At 39.3% G+C, this 21,572-nt stretch overlaps 1 long non-coding RNA gene across 4 annotated transcripts in view; it reads right to left on the reverse strand.

The window, feature by feature from the left end:
• The window catches only part of LOC137093604 (uncharacterized), a 38,644-nt gene that overhangs the window by 16,076 nt on the left and 996 nt on the right, over positions 1-21,572 (reverse strand). The window contains exons 2-4 of one of the 4 annotated variants that reach the window (XR_010908526.1): positions 20,138-20,289; positions 13,284-13,430; positions 5,124-5,178 (exon numbers count right to left, since the gene is read on the reverse strand). This is a non-coding gene — a long non-coding RNA (uncharacterized lncRNA). Of the gene's footprint in view, positions 1-5,095; positions 5,179-13,283; positions 13,434-20,137; positions 20,290-21,572 lie in introns of those variants that run through there. The other 3 variants (XR_010908525.1, XR_010908527.1, XR_010908528.1) reach the window with 3 other exon arrangements.

The following is a 21,572-nucleotide window of genomic DNA, read 5'->3' on the forward strand; positions in this document are numbered from 1 at the left end:
CTTCTAACGGCAGCTGCAATGACGCGATGACGTTACTAATACAACCCTTCTCTTTCTATTAGAAAGCAGCACTTATTCGCCATATTGGGCATTGCATATTTTCCCACTCATAAGTAACCAGAATGCACCATCTTCCTTTATATAAAGAGCCGAAATTCCTAAATATATAAACAGCTTTATTTAATAGAAAATAATGTCTTATTCCTGTGAGTTTTGTTTCTTTATGTTCTTGGAAAATACAGTTAAACTACTGCAGTGGATCCTCTTTCTCCTCGCCTCAGCAACTCAATTGGTGACAAAACGAAGGTGCACCAACCTGCAGTTCAACTTTTCTGTTTGAACCAGCAAGAGCAGTCCCTCAAGGCCCACACCCGAGGTTTTAACAACTGGCGTCCTCACTAACTTTCCAGAAAATCGCTGCACATATTCTACCTGACCAGCTTGAACAAGGAATTGAAGGAACGCCTAGCTGGTGTAGGTCCTCAGGGGAGTTTCTTTGAGTTTGTGGAGTAGGTGCTGGAAAACTATAGAGCTATCAACACCAGCTGCCAAGCGGAGGATTCCAACCCCACTCCTACCGCTCCTGAGTCTGCTCCAGAATCCCTTCCAGTGAGTAATGTTCCGGAGTCCATTCCAGTGAGAAAAATTCCCACTCCCAGGATTAAAGCATTGCCAATTTCAATGGTCAGATTGCTTCCGGTGAGTGAAATCTCAGAGTCCGTTCCGGTGCCTGAATCCCAGAAAATGCACCAGATTGTTACAGTGATGGAAATTCCACGTTCTGCCCTTCCTGTCCCAGTGTGAGCAATGAAATTACCCTTACCATTTATGTGGCTGCCGTTATGTGTGTTTAAGCCACACACACACAGCCACTCCAACCCCAGACCAGAGTGCAGTGATGGGCCACACACAGCCACTCTAACCCCAGACCAGAGTGCAGTGATGGGCCACACACAGCCACTCCAACCCCAGACCAGAGTGCAGTGATGGGCCACACACAGCCACTCTAACCCCAGACCAGAGTGCAGTGATGGGCCACACACAGCCACTCCAACCCCAGACCAGAGTGCAGTGATGGGCCACACACAGCCACTCCAACCCCAGACCAGAGTCCAGTGATGGGCCACACACACAGCCACTCCAACCCCAGACCAGAGTCCAGTGATGGGCCACACACAGCCACTCCAACCCCAGACCAGAGTCCAGTGATGGGCCACACACAGCCACTCCAACCCCAGACCAGAGTCCAGTGATGGCTCCGGCCCCTGACCTGTGTCCAGTGATGGGCCACACACAGCCACTCCAACCCTAGACCAGATTCCAGTGATGGGCCACACACAGCCACTCCAACCCCAGACCAGAGTCCAGTGATGGCTCCGGCCCCTGACCTGTGTCCAGTGATGGGCCACACACAGCCACTCCAACCCCAGACCAGAGTCCAGTGATGGGCCACACACAGCCACTCCAACCCCAGACCAGAGTCCAGTGATGATTCCGGCCCCTGACCAGTGCAGTGATGGGCCAAACACAGCCACTCCAACCACAGACCAGAGTCCAGTGATGATTCCGGGCCCTGACCAGTGTAGTGATGGGCCACACACAGCCACTCCAACCCCAGACCAGTCCAGTGATGGCTCCAGCCCCTGACCTGCGTTCAGTGATGGGCCACACACACACATCCACTCCAGTGATGGCTTCAGTCAAGCTCCTGCCAAGAAAATTTTGGGATGCTACAAGTCCCCAGCCATAGTGGCCGAGCCTGGCCACGAAGGCCGATCCTCCTTGGTCTCCTGAGCTGCCGGAGCTGCTCTGGTCTCCCAAGATGCTGGTGCCGCCCTGGTCCCACTCGGATGTATTACGGTGCGAGGACACGCCTTCTGGGAGGGGAGGGTTCTATCACGTGTTTGGTTTATTTTTTCATGTTTAGAGTTTGGTTTTGATCAGTTTCTCTATTCTGTTCATGTTTGTATTTCCTTGTTATTATTCTAGTCTATTAATTGGTTCAGTTCTCCTCTGTTCTCTCCCAGTTTGTCTCTATGATTTCTCATTTTTAGTTCTGTTCAGGTGTGTCTTGTTAATTAGCTCCTCCATTTGTCTGTCGCCATCACTGTATGCTTGGTTGTTCTGTTCCTGACTTATTCCTGAGAAATGTTTCTTTATGTTCTTGGAAAATAGAGGATCTACTTGCAGCAGTTAAACTGTTTCTGCTTGTCTCTGCAACCAGTCGGTGATAGGCAGGATAAGATATATGTCTATATTTCCTATTTTCAGGACAACTGAATCTATCACAGTAATTGTTACCTATTTTTTTTACTGTATGTCATTGTTTTCATTACTGATGGTGTTCGATATGAGCATCACTAAATCATCCCAAGGTAAGACTGTTAATTTGTTACAGGGTAAATTTATAGACTAACGGAATCACTGACTAATTATTTTTTATGTTTTAAATCCACATCCATTGTCTATATTGTCACTTAACCTCTAAAAGAAAGAAAAAAAATATATTACTACGATCGCCAAGAAAGTGATAAACCTTAGAGCAGGACAAGAAAGAAAAAGAAATGAAAAGATGAAGAAAGATGATTGTAAGCTGTGACAGGAAGAGTGTATTGATTGGCTTAGTGCGCTCATGGCTTTTAATTTCCCTGACTGGCTTTCCACCCTCAGTGTGTGATGGATGAGGGGAGGCTTCAATCACAATTCACAACCTGATGAGACGCGTACGTACGTGCACTGCACGCACACACACACACTGACACAACACATCACACACACAATGAAAATCCATGCTGTAACACACTGCCTTAAGAAGTTTGACAGTAGTAACTGCAGTGCGCTGACTGCTGATCGAAAGCTACTGCAATTTAACAAGATCTCAGCTTGACATGCATCCGCATATGCACATGCAGCACAACATACCATAATATACTGTCACGGGGCCCCTTAATAATAATAATAATAAATCCCACAAGTCCTTGCCATTTTGATTTATAGCCAGTCCTTTATTAGTCTAGAATAAACATTTACATATATGAATAACATATGAACCTATTAATAATTAACATATGAATAATTAACAGAGTCATTTCTTGTGGCCTTCTGAAGATGGTCGGGGTACTTGTATCTCTAACCTTTCTAGTGCTCAATGGAAAAAATGGGCAGCATATAATACATGACTTTCAGCATAGCATTCATCAAAACACCTTTTCTGCATTTTAATTTCTTAGAATCAGTGACACATTGGATGAGGTGATCTATCTTGTTCGATGGAGGGAGGCAAAGAGACGAAGACATGAATTCTGATGAGTGGCGGGACGGGCTCAGAGGAGGGTGTATGGATATGCGTGGAGAGGCCGAAGTAATTAGAGGTCTTTTTGAGTAATTATTCAGTCATAACAGAGGGGATCTGAGAGGAGATCTGAGTCCAGACCTCTCATGTGAAAACACTAAGAGACATACACTCATTATACACCATTACTGGAGGTGACTCGTGGCTCGTGCTGCAAATAACCTACAGATGTTTATGCTGATTTCTGCCTGTCCATGTGTGTATTAATGGCCGTCAGTGTGAAAGTGTTTTACACTGGAAATACAAAGGATTTATAGATTTTAAGTGCAACCTAGAGCAAAACTAAACAAACAAAAAAACTCACTAAAACCCTATTTGCTTTGGATTAGTATTACCTGATGACCTAGTCATTTGTAATAATTGTTGCAGTTGTCTGTGATCTTAATCCTGTGCAAATTGGCCATTTATGTCATTTGCAAAGTAAAAATCCCTCCGCAAATGACCTACTATTTCGCCGATCTCTGTGTTTTGGCCAGGATTTGGAGGGTCGTATATAATTTTTGCAAGGTTTTTGTTTCCTGTGCGCATTTTTATCCATATTTCTCTGAATAATAGAGGCTGCATTCATAACGCGCACCGTTATATATTCCTGTGCTGCTTTATTCTATAAATGTACATCAAATTCTATGCACATTATTCTTTCACTTTAGAATTAAGTGATTTGGGAGCGAATTGCTTTAAAGGTGTGTTCAGGATGAGACGTTAAACCGAGGTCCTGACTCTCTGTGATCATTAAAAAAATCCCAGCATGTCCTTGAGAAACAGAGTAGGGGTGTAACCCCGGCATCATGGCCAAATTTGCCCAATCGGCCCCTGTCCATCATGGCCTCCTAATCATCCCCCTCTGCTGATTGGCTTAATCACTCTGTTTCCTCTCCACCAATCAGTTGGTGTGTGTTCTCTAGCACAATACAGCTGTCATCACATCATCCGGGTGGATGCTGCACATTGGAGGTGGTTGAGGAGATCCCCCCTTCCATGTAAAGCGCTTTGATGACCCAGAAAAAGCGCTATATAAATGTAACCAGCTATTATTATTATTATTATTATTATTATTCAGTATTATTCTAAATGAAAAACACAAAAACAGAACAGTAGCCTAAAAAAATGATAAGTTTGCATAAATGGGTGCTTTTACATTTAGGGGAGAGTGGGGTAATACGAGACTTCGGATAATGTGAGACACCCCCTGTCAACAGAATACATTTGTGGTCATATGACCATTATGTTTTCAAGCCTCTCCAATTTTCCCTTGGCCATGAAGTAGAGGACCTCATGGGTTTGTGGTCAGCATGTTTTTTTTTTTTTTTTTTTTTTACAAAAATATATATTTTTTGCATGTAAATGTTCTTGCTGTCAACTTAACTGTTGTGCCAAAGCAAATAGATTCAGGTAGAAAAACTTATATCATACATGTTGATGAACTACCAACATATAAATCCATGTGATGATGCCAGCTGAAGATTAGCCTAAATTCCTAAGAGAGATTGTTTAAAAAAAAAAAATGTGGTGGTGGGGTACAGTGAGACATTAAGGAACAAGTTAAGTTTAGTCTTAAACGTATTTTAATGTAAAATTACGGTACATTACATATGTTTTATTTTTAATGGCATAAACATTGTAGAAAAGCCATCATGCCAAGGCAATACACCACGAAGACAACCTGGAGCACAGGTTTCTATAAGTGATGTGGGGAAGAAGCTGCCTCAACCTAAAAGGCCTGGAGGAACTGCTCATCTGGAGGGAGGAACTGCTCATCTGGAGAGAGCAACTCCTCATCTTTCCCCGTGACATTCAGGGCTGGAATGTAGAGTGGGTCTAGACTCCTAGTTCGAATTACAAAGGGATAGAAATATCAGTTTTGGGGGGGGGGGGTCCAAAGTCACATTATCACAACAATCACACATTAAAAAAGTGTCATAAAAATATTTTAAATTCTGGATATAATTTTGTCAGTGTGTTAATGTCGACCTGAGAAGCGATTGAGCCTTCTCTTTAGAAAGTTAACTAGTGCAAGTTTGAGGTAAAATGCACTTTTTGGTTGTGGTTGTCGATGTCAAAACACGATATATGCTGTGATTCAGATATTAAATAATGTTATGTCATTTTTTTAATTTAATTTTTACTTTTACACTGAATGTTTGCTGCTTTAATCCAGATCGAGTAGGCTATTGACTGTTTAGGGTAAATTTAGTATAGGGTGTGAAAATAGCTGTGGTATTTGTATACTGTAATTAAAACTAAACTAAATTTGAAAACAAACATAACATCAGTGAAACCTGTGGAAACATAAAAAGAGCCAAGTACTTGGCGATTACGGTGGGGATTGATATGGTAGTGGACCATGATGGTCATAGAAGTAGTGAAGTAGCAGTATGGTGGGGTAATTAGCACTCTGGGTCTAGATGTAGAGTATGTCAATAGGCTGATGTTCTAATCCAGGTCGGTCTAGTCCTGTGTTCTGACCCCCAGTGTTCTAATCTAACTAGTTCTATCTGTTATTTAAATGAATAAATATTTGGAAATATATTATGTTATATTTGATTTTGTTCAGAGTTACTTTCAAGTTATTTTTTTATTTTATTGTGACTAATTAACCAATCCCCATGATTCTGTTACGAGTCCAACATTAGTTCTGGTATGCGTGGTTGTCAAGCTAGCTGTCAGGATTCAAACTGTTACAACATGTGTTGTTATGGTAGTTTCAGAGTAGAAAAAGTAAGTGGTTCACTTTACCCCATTGATTTCTCTGGTCCCTAAGCTGGGGTAAAGTGAGACACAAGACCACTTTTTTTTTTTTTTTAAACAATCATATTTTCACTGACCTTCATCCTGAATGCATTTTGATAATTTCCATTTGTAGGAAACATCCTGAATTAATGGGAAATATGTAAATTTTCCTGATATTGAATAATTTTCCTGATCATTTAGCTTGCTTAGAAGGGTCTCACTTTACCCCACTCTCCCTACATTTTACACTATTATTATTTGTATTCTGCATTGTTTTCCCTCTTCTGTTCATAATTTTATAATTTCAGAACAGCAATGCATTTTTTTTTTTTTATTACAACCCACCGGATAAATGGGTTAACCCAATTTGTGTTGTTGGTTTTAGTTATTAATTGGCTTTTAACAAAATAGACTACTGTGTAAGGGGTACTATATCTATTCTAGGGATGTCCCGATCCGATCACGTGATCAGAAATCGGGCCCAATCACGTGATTTCAGACTCGATCGGAATCGGATGTTACATCCCGATCAGGACTCGGATATAGATTCTGGGGTGAGGTGAGCAGTAGTGCCGTGTAAAAGGTGCGCACTTGCACCGCGGTTCATCTCACATCTGATGACGCATCAATCATATGGTTTGTAACTTGAAAATAATGCTTTATGTAGGCCTATGTTTCTGTAGATGGATACATGTGCTGGCTCCTCAGTGATACATTACAACAGCGCTAATAAAAGAAAAACGTGGGCAAAGCGGTCTATCTGTGTAAACATTGTTCAATTCATGCGAGTGCTGCCGTATGTTCGAATCAGAGCCACTTAGAGAGAGAGTTGCGACAACTCCATAGACTCCAATGGAACGTTTTTTTTTTACAGCAATGGCGGCTCGTGGAGACTCTCAATAGTTCCTGGAAGTAGCAGCCGCGCCATAGAGTGACAGCAGAACAGACCGTTCGTGATGCACTTTTAAAAGGTAAGACGTTTAATCTGGAAGATTTTTAATTATCAGCACATCTTAATTCCCTTTCATCCATCGTTTAGGAATTAGAGAAAATTATTCTACTTTTTTTTTTGCAAGATATGGAAAGTTACATATTAGTTAAGTATAACATGTCGATGTGTAATAAAATAATTTAAAATCAATGCATTTATTGACTATTAATTACCAAAAATCGCAGTTCTGTCACTGTGACAATTTGAATTGCCCGCCAAAGCACTTCCTGGAACTATTCGAGGACTTCATGAATCACGTGACTATTAAGCATTTTGAACTTCCGTTGTCGCAACTCTCTTTCTCTTAAGGCTCTGGTTCGAATATGAGAAGTCATTTTCACAGTCATCACCCGGGTAAAATTATTCGCCAGAAGACGCGAATGAGAACGCGCGCGCTGATCTGTCTCTGTGCATCATCCGAAAGCACGCACTCGTCTCACAGCGCACAAATATTGAGTTCTCTTTCAAGTCTTGCGCTTAAACGGACCAACTCACACAAGAAGTATGTCAACATGTCCATCTTGATGAGTATCCAAGCAGACATAGTCTGAATATGCCTTAAGAGGACTTTATACAGTCGAGAAAGACGACCCGGAGCCTTTCAATAGGTCTTAAAGGGGCAGTAGCCTTTACTGCTGTCTGATTACTGTCAAACAAAAGATAAGGAATCACTCACTGCTCTTGATTGAATAGCTTTTGTAAGGATTAATCTTTAATTTAAACAGTTAAATATGCAATAAGTTTAGTTTTAGTTAGTTATTTGATGCTATAAAAACAGGGGGTGTGACGTCATGATTGACAGCTGAGATCAACGTCTTCTCTGAGTGAAGTTGTCACTAAGGCACTAACAGACTTTTTTCGGGATTTTTGGTAGCAGATTATTTAATTTAATTTAATTTTCATAACTGTTTATTTCACACCAACATAATTAATTGTTCTGCATCTGTGAGAGTATGGGTGTGCTTTTGATATCGCCATTGTACTTCCTGCTCTGCGCAACTCCGGTCCCGGACTTTTTTATAATTACTGTTGCACTAAAATTACAAAAGTGAAGAATTTTTGTTATTTATTACTTGATTGTTCAAGCTACCTCACAGAAGTGCTCTGTTTGTTAGAGTTGTTGAATGTTAAAATAAGGTGAATAAAATAAAAAATAAGAAACATCCTGGTTCTTTTTTTCGCTCTACTTTATTCTTTTTTTATGTATTATAGGAGTATCGGATCGGGACTCTGTATCGGCGGATACTCAAAATCAAATGACTCGGACGGCAAAAAAACCTGATTGTGACATCCCTAATCTATTCCATCAATCAAAATAGTCTGAATGAAATGAGACACTGGGCACATGCACATTTTCAGACTGGCAACAGTGACACAGAAGGGTTAAACGTTTGGTCTGTACAGTCATAATCCTAAACCATTTAACTGTGCTAACTTTATTCACTTTGATGGTCAGACACACATCTCTGCCCCACCTACAAATGGTAAGTGGACATGGGGAAGGAAGGTTAATTCACGAAGGGCAGTACAGAACATTGGAATAACAAGTGACTGTGATGCCCACACTGAAAATCTGCATAACTCCACAGAAACTTTCACAAATGTACAACTACAACAACAACAACTCTCCGGGCCCTTCCATATTCATTTATTATTTTAGCTATGGCTTTTGGTGATACAGGGTACAATAACGAATATATGAGATAGATGCTTTTAATTGCCTCTCCAAGTGCTTAAATTGTGACGTGGCAAAGGTTATGCCATACTGTATGCCATAATAAAGCCTGTTGCAGCTGATTAGCACCACAGCTTTTCCACTTACAAGTATACGGCAGAGTAGAGAACCCTAACTGTAGAAACCTTTCCCCTGCCATCTGCTGGTTAGGGCTAAGTGGATGAGGTGATAATCCATTCAGAGTCAATACATTAAAGAAGAGCAAAACAAGGGTAGATTTCCATATTACAGCAAAATGTGTCACTGGTGTCCTACAAGATCCTTCACAACATTAAAGTGATGAGGTAATGGAATGAGACTGGGGGATAAAAAAAGATTATGACAAATGAATGATAAAGGGCTAGGGGAGTAAAGGACAGGTAAAGACTGAAATGACAAATAAGAAAGAGAGATGCAGGAGTGAGATGGGTGCATTGAGAGTGATAACACAAGAAACAGATAAGAAAAGCCAGTTAACAAAAAATGTTAAAGGGTTAGTTCACCCAAAAATGAAATTGATGTCATTAATGATTCACCCTAATGTTGTTCCGGAAAAAAGTTTAAGATATTTTATATTTACTAAATATAAAATATCTTAAACTGTCTGAAGATGAACGGAGGTCTTACGGGTGTGGAACAACATTAGGGTGAGTCATTAATGACATCAATTTCATTTTTGGGTGAACTAACCCTTTAAGTTTCGATTAGATGCCTTGATCCAAGCTTGGTACCTCTTCTGAAATTACGTAACACTTTAGAATATTGTTTAGTCATGAAACAGGTATTTTAAAGTGAAAAGCATGATAACTGTCTAATAACGATTGAAGTCAGTGTAAGATTTTGAGGTTTTTGTGAGGTTTTGGATAATGACACAAGTGATACTACATTCTTCTAAAGGAACTACTGCTCATTAGGGCTGTTTCGAATGCCATTTTTTGAGCTTCGAAGCTTAGGTGGCAATCAATATCGAATATTCGAAGCTTCGGTGGGTGGGGCTAAATATATAATAATAGTGTCGGTTTGCATTTGTATCATCTTTCACGACTTCACGTTTCACTCTTCGACATCGTAAATGTGTTGCGGCAGACCCAGTGGAGTGCAGTGTTGCATTTGGTGCAATATGATCAGGTGGCACACATTCTTTATATATTAATAAACATTTAATAATATTTTAAATAGAACAGTTTCCGGTACGCATTACACGGGCAGGTTTATGCTCCGAAAACGGACAGTGCACAAGTGATACCAAACACAAAGTCTGTTGAGAGCAAGAACTTTAATAAGGTATTAATAACGAACCTTTCTTTAAAACAAATGAATCCCAAAACAGAAATTAAATTAGTAACACACAGTGATTTCAATGAACTGCATGCTTATAAACAGTTGAATAAGAATAAATGAATTGTTTTTAAAATGACACATAATGTAATATCTATTACAATTAGTTTTATTCTATATAAGGGATTTATTTTGTCTTATTCTGACTTTTTGTCAATTTAAATCTTTAAAATGCACGATGCTTTTATTGAAAGCATGTTGCGGTGTTTTTTAAAATGTATTATTATTATTTCAAGCATGAGTGAGAATGAGTCCGCGACGGAAGTCACGTGTTGAAAAAAAAAAAAAACGAATATTCGAATCTCAAAACTGAAAATCGAATGCCACCTCACCGAACGAATATTCGATTATTCTAGTACAGCCCTACTGCTCATTTAGATCTGTATTCTAAAGTGAAGATCATGGCAGCCCACTAGTAATGACTCAAGTGTAACCAAATCCATAAGTAGCTATTAGCATCCAAAACCGTACAAAAAAGCTCAAAAGCTTACAACAACTTCAGTCATTATTAGCTTTTCACTTAAGAAGAATTTAATAACACGTTTAAGTTGTTACTAGTAGGTTACCATAATCTTCATTTCAGAATAAATTATACGTTATGCATTATTAATATTAATTATGAGCCTGTATAGAGTAGTTCTTAGTAGTCCACTGGGAGGTATGAAAAAAAATAGTAGGCACTGATTAGCTAATAGTGAACCATCTGATTCAACCGAGCGCTATTACTATTCGTTAATCAGTTTTTATAAAAGTAAATTTAGTTCATTTTAATATTGTGTTACTCATTTGAATCTTTGTAGTTATTCTTTAATGACAGAACAGTACTCTAAAGTGTTGTAGCCAAATAATAAGAACTGTACAGCTCTCATGAGCTTGAGAAGCAAATCAAATATTCTGTGTAATCTGTGTGAATCGAGAGAAACTTTATAATTAACTTTAAACTAGAAACATTGAAAAAGTAATAAGGTAAAATGTCCTTTTATGAAATATTTTCGACCAATACAAAATTATTTTTTATATACATATACACACATATACGTAATGATTTTTATACTGTACAAACTGTGTACTCTATCCCTTTACACTAACCCAATGCCTAAACACAGAAAACTTTCTGCATATTTACATTTCCAAAAAAAAAATTTGTATGACTTATAAGCTTGTTTCCTCATGGGGACCTCAATGTAGGTGCCCACGGTGACAAGTCCCTATGAGTCTGTGTGCATTCAGATTGAATAGGTAGAAAAACATGAAAACACACACACACACAGAGAGAGAGCTCATATGTTGTGTAACTATGTGAAAAACCACATAAAACTTTTTTCTCTGTTTGTGGGAAAATATTGATTGCCCCTTTCATTTTTCACATGGGGCAAAATTGAATTCTCTGCCTTGAAAATATTTGCCTCCCTTGAACAAATCAATTAATCTGTCCCTTCTGACATACTCTCTGACTCACTGCATTTTTTTGCTCTTTTGCTGAAGTGGCCAGCAGTTGAGAAAGCAGCTGCCTAACCCTATTAAGTTCTTCTGCAAAAGCCTATTCTTTGGACTCCATTCAACTGTAAGAACGTGTTGGGATTTATCCAGTAAACTCCTTCTCCCTGACATCTTTACATTATATTACGTAATGACCTGCATGGGCAGCACTGCTCCAATTACAAACCGGTACAGCGCTTTTAACTCATTTGAACAAGCTCTACATGAACGTTCTTGAAATCTCTCTGAGCTTTAGAGGATAACAGAAATTAAGCAATGAGAAAAAGGGGTAAAGAAGCGAATAATGGACACTCAGAGTGAAGGGGCTTTGTTCTTACATATGCAGTTCCATGTGCAGCCACAGGGGGCCAGTAATACAGCCACACAAACACTTTCTGATACACTGTGTAATGCTTAGTGTTACATTTAAATTCTTTTTAATATTCATAATTACTCAATTACAGGTTTTTTTTTGAGTGTGAAGACTAAGTGTGAAGAGATAGATAGATAGATAGATAGATAGATAGATAGATAGATAGATAGATAGATAGATAGATAGATAGATAGATAGATAGATAGATAGATAGATAGATAGATAGATAGATAGATAGATAGATAGATAGATAGATAGATAGATAGAGATAGATAGATGTTTTAAAAATTAAGAGACCCCTTAACATGGATTTTTTAATGATAAGTGTGGTCTCTAAAAAAATTTCAGACAGACAGACAGACAGACAGACAGACAGACAGACAGACAGACAGACAGACAGACAGACAGACAGACAGACAGACAGATAGATAGATAGATAGATAGATAGATAGATAGATAGATAGATCGATCGATCGATAGATCGATAGATAGATAGATAGAACATAATGAAGATAAGTAAATCCAATGTAATTAAATAAAAAAGCAACAGGGCTGGAGACTGAATCAAATCTAACCATTCTTGAATGAGAAATCCCAAGTCTGTCTTTGTATGGCACATGACTTAATCAAATACTGCCCTCCCATGGCTTAACTCTGTAACCATCAATACAGTGCAATGGGGAGTATTATTCTTTGTTGATGACATGGTTTGTCACTAAAGGGCACTGGGGTGTCTCTTGCCCCCATCTTACACTTTGATGAGCACTCAAAATATTCATATGAGCCGTAATGCAGCTCAGTGCAGCCTGTAGTCTTGGCTTCAGTCTTGGTGTTTATATGCTTACAGGTTACACTAATGATGTTTTCACATATAGTATATATTGAGAAATAACAAGAACCCTTTCTTTTTCAGTGCTGAAATCTGAACTTAGACCTTCATTATAGATAGGCAGCCAGATGGGATTTTCAAAAACACAGAACCTTGATTAATTATTAATAATATCAAGACTGCAGAGTCTTGGCCCAAACACACAAACACTGTTGATTCCCTGCTATCAAATTTTAATGTTCTATCAGCCCTGTAATGTAGAAGATGGTGTGACCAGAAAGAGAAAATAAAAGAGATAGGAAATAAAGGATGCATCAGTTGAGTGTTAGAGGCCACAGCAAATCTCAAGGGATACAAGAACAGGAGCATCTGTGTTTCTGGGGCCGAGAAGTGAACGCGAGCAGGGAGACCACCTGCAGGTGTGTTTGAGCATATGTACCTGCAGGTGTGTATGTTTTGGAGGGGTTCCTCTCTCACCTTTCCCCGGGGAGCTGGGCTCTCGTGCAGGGAAGACAGGATCTTTTATCTTGGCTGATGTCCCAATCAATCAGAGTGACAGTGATGGAGACCCCAGTGGCCAGACCCTCATACAGACCCAACTCTCCCATCTGTCATTATTAACCCCTACTGAGGGAGAGTTTTGAGACTTAACCACAACTATTTATTCAGTCAACATGAAAGAAAAACAAAACCATTTCATGAAAATTATCATATCTGCACAGCTGTTTTAAGAAGATAGACGCAGAAAAACACCAGAATGCTCATATAAATAATGACTTTCAACTGCTCACTGTGTAACCAAAGATGTGTAGAAAATAATTCGAAGCATTTTCTAGAATAATAGATCTTGTTACACCGCTATCTGCTACTTGATTCGGGTCAATGGTGGGATTCATGCTGCGAAATATGACTTCTGCCATTGAGTACAGTTGTCATGCACACCCTGGACTACTTACATTATGTATTTTCTGCATTTGGCCCAAGTTTTCAAGGTACCGCCGCTCAATTTTCCTTTTCCTTTAGTACTCCGTCTGGGATTGTACGGAAGCCCTGAACGGCCATGGATAATATTTTTTTTCTGTCTTGTTATGTCGTGATCACAAGTTAATTATCTTGTGATCTCAAGATAACAAAAGTTGTTTTCTCGTGATCACGAGTTAAATTTCTCGTGATCTCGAGAAAACAAAAGTTGTTTTGTCGTGATCACGAGTTCGTATTTTCTAAGTTACACAACTGCGCCACGAGGTGGCAGTATAGAACCAATTAACTGATGGGGTGCGGTAGCCTATCCACCTTGTGTTGTACTGGTCCAGATTGAACGCGTTGAAGACCTTTCGTGATCACTATACTTTGTGCAGTACTGTGTGCATTAGGCAATTAATATAACTGAATGGTCTAATGTGATTAGTTTGCTATAATAGCGTTTGGTGCGTTACTAAACTTACTGTTAAACTCATTTTGATTTCACTATTCTATTTGCACCTTTTTGTGCATTAAAATGCCATTTTAATCAGCAGCCTAAATAACCGTTAGTTTGCCACATTGTGTCACTCAATGTATCGCCTAGATGTGATGTATAGCCCATGTAAAGATGCATTGCAGCCTAATTTAAATCAGTGATAATGTGCAATTAAAACGATTGTATTTTGTACGAGACTGTATTAACTGGATTAAACGTTTGTTTGTTTTTAGAAATATGGAGTAGGCTACTGCACCGCTTTTTAATGGAATAAAGGCTAGAAGGAAGGATACTAATAACAAACAAATTATGTAATGAAATTATGAATGAGGAAAATAAAATGGGCTGAATCGAAACTAAATGATTTTTAGAATAGAACAGAATAATCTGCCATCCTTCTGAAGGATCCTTCTCTTTTGATCATTTAAACATGTTAATTACACAAATAAAATGTTTATTAAGTGAAGCAAAGATTTTGCTGAAAGATCCAGCGCACGGTTTATTATCCATTGATCAGATGCCTGTGAAAGTTGTGTTCGTTGCTACAGCAACCGTAGACTCTGGGTGCTATGCAGTATTTCAGAATGAAACTCGTGATCACGAGAAAACAACTTTTGTTATCTCGAGATCACGAGAAAATTATGTCGTTATCACGAGAAAACAACTTTTGTTATCTTGAGATCACAAGATAATTAACTCGTGATCACAACATAAGACAGAAAAAAAATTATTATCCATGGCCGTTCAGGGCTTCCGTAGGGATTGCGATTTATGCTGCCTTCATGTGCTCTTGGAATTATCGTAAATACGATAAGTTTTACTAGAATTTTTTCTAGTCTCCTTGTAAAAAAATGCACATGAACACCCTCTCATTTCAAAATTTGAATGCAATGAGCTTGTAATCACGACTTCAGAAGTGGGAATTATCAGATTTCCGTACCGTCCAATCAGCGAACAGGAGTGGCTGAGAACATGACGTTAATGTTGTGTGCTCAGAGCCATAGAAAAAGATAACCATTTTTCAATGGCTCTGTGTGCGCTAGTTTGAAACAAGCCTGGACACTGAAGCCTCCGCGCCTCGATTGCCCCCAGGTGGATGGTCCCAGTATAGCCACCCATCCGTGTTTTCTAATTGATGCGAGGCAAACTAAACAATCAAATTACACTTTAAAAAATTTTTTCCCCCAAAGTTAGTTTGTCATTGTAGTCAGTTATAATCATGATGATTTAATTTCAAGTGTTCGTTTTTTTAAATAAGTTTAGCCTTAATTGTCGAATTTCGTTGGAGCTGTCGTCTTGTCCTGTTGTCAGACACCGGTTCATATTGCTAAAGTTGCACAGATCTCCTCAGAGACTCGCGTGGCGACTCTTTCGGCTCTACTGTTGTCAACGGCGACACTCTGTGTGTGTGTGTGTGTGTGTGTGTGTGTGTGTGTGTGTGTGTGTGTGTGTGTGTGTGTGTGTGTGTGTGTGTGTGTGTGTGTGTGTGTGTGTGTGTGTGTGTGTGTGTGTGAGAGAGAGAGAGAGCCCTACAGAACAGAGGGGCGAAAGCTTGTTCTGGAAGCTTCAACTCATGCAGTCAGCAGAAACGGATGAAGTTGCGTTGTCCATTTTTTTTACGGTCTATGGTTTGAAACGACACACGTCACTACTAAAGTGTGTGTAGAACATTTCATTATTCGTGTTTACCGAGCTTTATTTTGATTTTTAATACTTTGCATTTTAGAATAAAACCATAATTATGGTGGGGGCGGGGTGAGCAAAGCTCATTAGCATTTAAAGCCGTATGCAGGAGAATGGCTTGCTTAAAACAGAGTTGTTTTTGACCAGGTAAAATGAGTGTTTTCTTACAATACTAATAAGAATTTTTTTTATTAATGTATATTGCAAAGTTTTCATTTAGACACTAAATAATCATATTAACTTGTACAAAAATTCCATTATATGACCCCTTTAAATAGACCTATAGCTGAAAAATAAAGCACTGTTTTTGTCATATTGTTTGTAATTTGCATTTATTTGCTTTTTTTTAAAACAAAGATACAATTAAAAATTTATATTATAATTATAAAATTACATTTAAAAAATATTAAATAACTCATATCATGAAATAAGATTTTGGTCAACCCAACCTGAAGTGAAAGGTTACTGAATGATAACATGTTTGAATGATAATGTGATCTCTGTAAGGATGTTCACACTGGCATATTATAGTAACAAGAAGAGGGAATGGTCAAAAACTAGGGCAGGAACATGCTGGCCAAGTGAATTTTTAGTTAAGTTAAAAGAAATAAAACAATGAATAATAAGTTCTGTTGTCATATTATTCATATTGTCTGTTTTTTGTTGTTGTTGTTTTTACCGTAGTATCGATTTAGTATCGGTATCGAGGTATATTAGTCTGGTATCGTATCGAAGTCATAATTTTGGTATCGTGACAACACTAGCCAGTGCAGTACATACTGCTCAGCCATCAGGAAGTGAGCGCTTCTAATTGACTTCACTTTTCGCCGTTTAAGACTATGGGGTCGCTGTGTCCATTTTCTTTTACTGTCTGCAGCTGGAAGCTTCAACTCATGCAGTCAGCAGAAACGGATGAAGTTGCGTTGTCCATTTTTTTTACGGTCTATGGTTTGAAACGACACACGTCACTACTAAGTGTGTGTAGAACATTTCATTATTCGTGTTTACCGAGCTTTATTTTGATTTTAAATACTTTGCATTTTAGAATAAAACCATAATTATGGTGTTTCTAATTAAGTGATAAAAATATAAAAACACACACAGCCTACTCTTTGCACCAATAAAATGTGCAACATTTTATGTTTTACTTCCAAATTATACAGTATGTAATATCCAATTAATTTAACTGACATTGGAAAATGTTCCTCAACATCTTGCGATTTCGCTGCACACAAGTTTCCAAACACAATGCATGGGATACCCTTAGCCTTAAATACTGCTTCGGATAGTGTGAGCTTAGGGCACTTCGCATTGGGATTTTTTGGGACACGTGTCTTGCGCACTTACTTCCTGTCGTGAAAACGCGCTCTCAAGAGGCCAAGAGCCCTAGTGTGGTAACAGTTTGAACCCACTCTGATCACCCACACCTGCAGCTATCATAACCATCTCATTTTGGACCTGCAGGGTATCATACTACAACGATGTACTAAAAACAGATGACAACATTGTCAAAGCGATCACTATTCACACAGATGTGCAAATATGACAAAAAATGCTGTATTATGCATATCTGGCCACTGGCCAGTAGTTGGTGATGTCACTGCATAGAGAGACTCCATAACTGAGCAAGTAATACGCATACACATGAAGCCACCTTTTTTGTTGTTTACATGAAGGCGGTAAACGTATCATTTTCAGGTCTGCAAAATAATGTTTGTTATTATCTGATGGACATTCTAAGTTGTTAAAGGTGAACTATGTAGTATTTTTGCAGTAAAATATCCAAAAACCACTAGGCCGGTGTTATATATTTTGTTCAGTTGAGTACCTACAATATCACAGAAGTTTCCAACTATTTGTAAATTGTGAGAAAATTGCTATTTTAACTAAGGACAGGGACGTTTCAGCATTGCATTTGAGGGAGTCGCCTGTCAATTGCGTCATATCTGCATTACCCTCGGTTTCGGCTTTTATTTCGCAGGAACGCTTGACTCTTAGCAGTGTGAACAAGTGAACGCACGGAGTAAAGTCATAACATCGTTTTAAACACACTTAAATGTATCTAATATGATAAATAGAGCTACATTACCTCAAAATCATAACCGGAAGAGCGGATCTGTGCAGGCGCCGGGCGAATGTGTCCCATCCCGTCATAATAAAAGTCCCGGTATTCGCGAGACGGGTATTTGTTTAACAATCGCTCCAGCAGCTGTGCTCAGGTCCATAACACTCGGTCCTGCTCTGCTTTAGACTACAGTAACTTTAATAACCGCATGCATGAACATGATTTCTGCCCGAGTCCTATTTTCCACCGGCTGTGATGAGAAGACCACATCTCCCAAGATGCTGCGCTCACACGTTGCGTCATCAAACTACGCATTTGTTTTGAATAGGCGCCCTCCAGTGGACGGAAAGCTGCATAGTGCACCTTTAAGTGGAAGTTTAATTAAATCTGTGTTTGTATCTTACCTGGAATTCCCTACCTGCTAATGTTGAACTTATTTACCATTAAGAGTTAAGACGAGTCTGAAGTTTATGTTTGGCCTAAGAAAGAAGATTTTAATCCTGTCGGTCAGTTATTGCGCCGACGCCGCATCAAAAAAACAAAACAAATTTAAAACAGTAGGCTTACTGTACAACCGCTGTTGCACTTTGCTGGTGTCGTGAGGCTACTGTACATGCCCAGTCCTGATCGCAATTAATGGCCATTACATGCGCTAGCATTCAAAGGCCTAGATTCTTCTGTCTCTGCCTAAAACTCTCTACCAAGCAGCAAAAAAACACAAAAAGCTGAGAGCTGTAGCCTGATGATGCTGTAATTTCATGCTGCGTTCAAGTCCTCCGGGAAAATTTGATTTACGAATTGGGAAGTCGTGTTGATGACGTCAGGTGCATTCAAGTCAGTTTCATTGGCACAAGATGGCCATGTACCTTCTCATAATTAAAGGCAAAATTTGTACGTTTTCGCCTCCAGTCGCATTTTCAAAACAACAACAAAAGCTATGAAGGAGAGGTGAATGATGGGATTGTTTTCACCATCCAGAGATATATAGGATGCGTCCACTTCACTTCTAGATATGCACTTGCAAACTTTCCTATAGGCACTTCCCTTCAGGGAATCCCTGCCACCATTATATATGGACAGACCCTAGCTCCCTCGATTCTGATGCTGCATTTGTTTTTATCATGCCCTTCACTCGCGAACTTCCCTCCGTTTCGTTCATTTGGATGTGTGTCATTGCTTACGTTGCATGAGTGCCCACTACTGGCGGAAACTTTGCAATAGACTGAACTGGAACGCCCTAAGCCCTTGATCACTTGGAATCCACTATGCAGTTGATTTATTTATTTATTTTTCCTTTACGAAATTGTTTAATGCAGCATTCTATGTATATGGATGTGTTTGGGTTGTTTTAAAAAATATCAGAGTTGTTTGTGGTGGGATAAATTAAACGTGATATGTGGTGACGTCACAATCGCATTGCATTGTGGTATATGAAGCTGCCTGAAGTGTACATATGAAGTAGACTCGCTCACTCTGTCAAAATCGAGGGAGCAAGGGTCTGTCCATATAAACTTCCCTCCAAGGGGAAGTGCTTAGGGAAGTTCACAAGTGGGTGTCTTAAAGTAGAGTGGAACGCAGCAATACATTCATATAATGGCAGGCAGCTTCATATACCACAATGCAACACGATTATGATGTCACCACATATCGCATTTAATTTACCCAACCACAAACAACTTAACAACATTTAAAACAAAAACAACTCAAACATGCTACATATAGAATGCTGTATTAAACAATTTAGCATGGAGAAAAAAAATATCATAAATCAACTCTATGGTGGTGGATTCCATGTGATCAAGGGTTTTTCAACGGCTCTGTGGGAACTCATACGCAATGATGCAAATTTGAGTGAACCAGACGGAGGGATGGCAACGTAGAGTTTAAGGCAAACGAACAGGAACAGCACTGGTTCCAGCTGACGTTTTAACAACTGTCCAAATGACTCCCTGAATTGTTCTATGGTGTTTACTGACCAGTGTCCCAGGCGATTTCCTATAGGCCTACTACACAGTCTTTGTATCTTTCCTTTACCATCACCACATAAATAATTTCGTTAAAAGCATTTAAAGCAGTATTTACACGACACGAAAAGCCGAACGAAAGTCAGTCTAAAACACATACCGTGTGCTTCTCCAGACGAAATCTGGTTTCCTTGTGAATCTTCATTTTTTTTCTCAACTTCCACACCTCAGATCTCCTCGTAACGTTACATGTTTGATGGCCTGGCTGGCTTGTACTTCCATTGAATGAAATTTCAATATAGGCGAAGCTACCTGAAAGTGACGCAGGAGAAAAACAAAAAAACAAAAAACTAAATATTGCTTAAAGGGGGGGTGAAATGCTGTTTCATGCATACTGATCTTTTTACACTGTTAAAGACATGGAATCCCATACTAAACATGGACAAAGTTTCAAAAGTTAAGGTGGACGTTTGATGGGAGTATTTCTTTGTCAAAAATACTACTTCCGGTTAGTCATAAGTTTCGGCAAGTTTTTTGCGATCATGCGTCCCCATTGACGTTAGTGGGGGCGGAATTTCCTTGTATGGGCCTTACAGACAATTCTACCGGAAGCGCGTGAGAGAGAGCGAGGGAGAGAGCGAAAGCAACAGGCTATGCCCATCAAAGCGCTCGTAGGCTGCGCTGCACAGGTAATGTGCACAATTAACAATGACATCAAAAAGTGCGTTTTTGGTTGCCAGACCAAGACAGTCCTGCACAGATTCCCCCAAAACCCCGCGGTAAGGCAACAGTGGATGTAATTTGCTTTTCCGGATCAGCAACTGAGTTGCGCGAATGTTTATATCTGTTCGCTGCATTTCGGTGCCGACTGTTTCATAAACAAGGCCCAGCTCGACGCCGGATTTTCCAATAGCCTAATGCTGAAGGATGGAGCAGTCCCAACGTTAGAACCGCGGGCGGTGAGTTAGACTGCTTCAAATGTCTGTGTCTATGCTCATCAAGTAGCCCAAACATGATCACGTATAGTTACTATATATATTACTATATATAGAAATTGATCAATGGAGCATGCGATGTGTAGTGCGTGTACATTTGTTTAGCTGGCCACTATATGTGTAACTTTATGTTTGTGTATTGTAAAAGCACTCAACAATACACAAAGAGGGGGGAAATATGTTGAACTAAATAAGCACGCTTCTTCATTCAAATGTGCTACTATTCCGTGTCTTTCTATGTAAACACTAACTTAACCTGTCTACACAAACCACGCGTAAACACACAAACACATGTGCACAACTGCACTTCCCACATGTACACCTTCAAAGACAAAAATACGACGATATAATTCAAGTATAAATATGTAAATAACACAAGCCGCTAAGCATATTATATAGTTAGTGTATATCGTACCACATAGTCCTGCTCTAGTCGTTTTTGCTGCTGCTCCTGTTCAACTGCAGCCTCTGGGTCTGATTCCGGATCATAGATGTATGGCTGTATCTGATTAAAAGCCATATTTTTATTTTGAATAAAGTTTTTTCCCCGCTGTTAGGGATGACAGCTTTACGACGCACTCGACGCACTCAACACAATAG

The sequence above is a fragment of the Pseudorasbora parva genome, chromosome 12, assembly GCF_024679245.1.
Source record: "Pseudorasbora parva isolate DD20220531a chromosome 12, ASM2467924v1, whole genome shotgun sequence".
Lineage (NCBI taxonomy): Eukaryota > Metazoa > Chordata > Actinopteri > Cypriniformes > Gobionidae > Pseudorasbora > Pseudorasbora parva.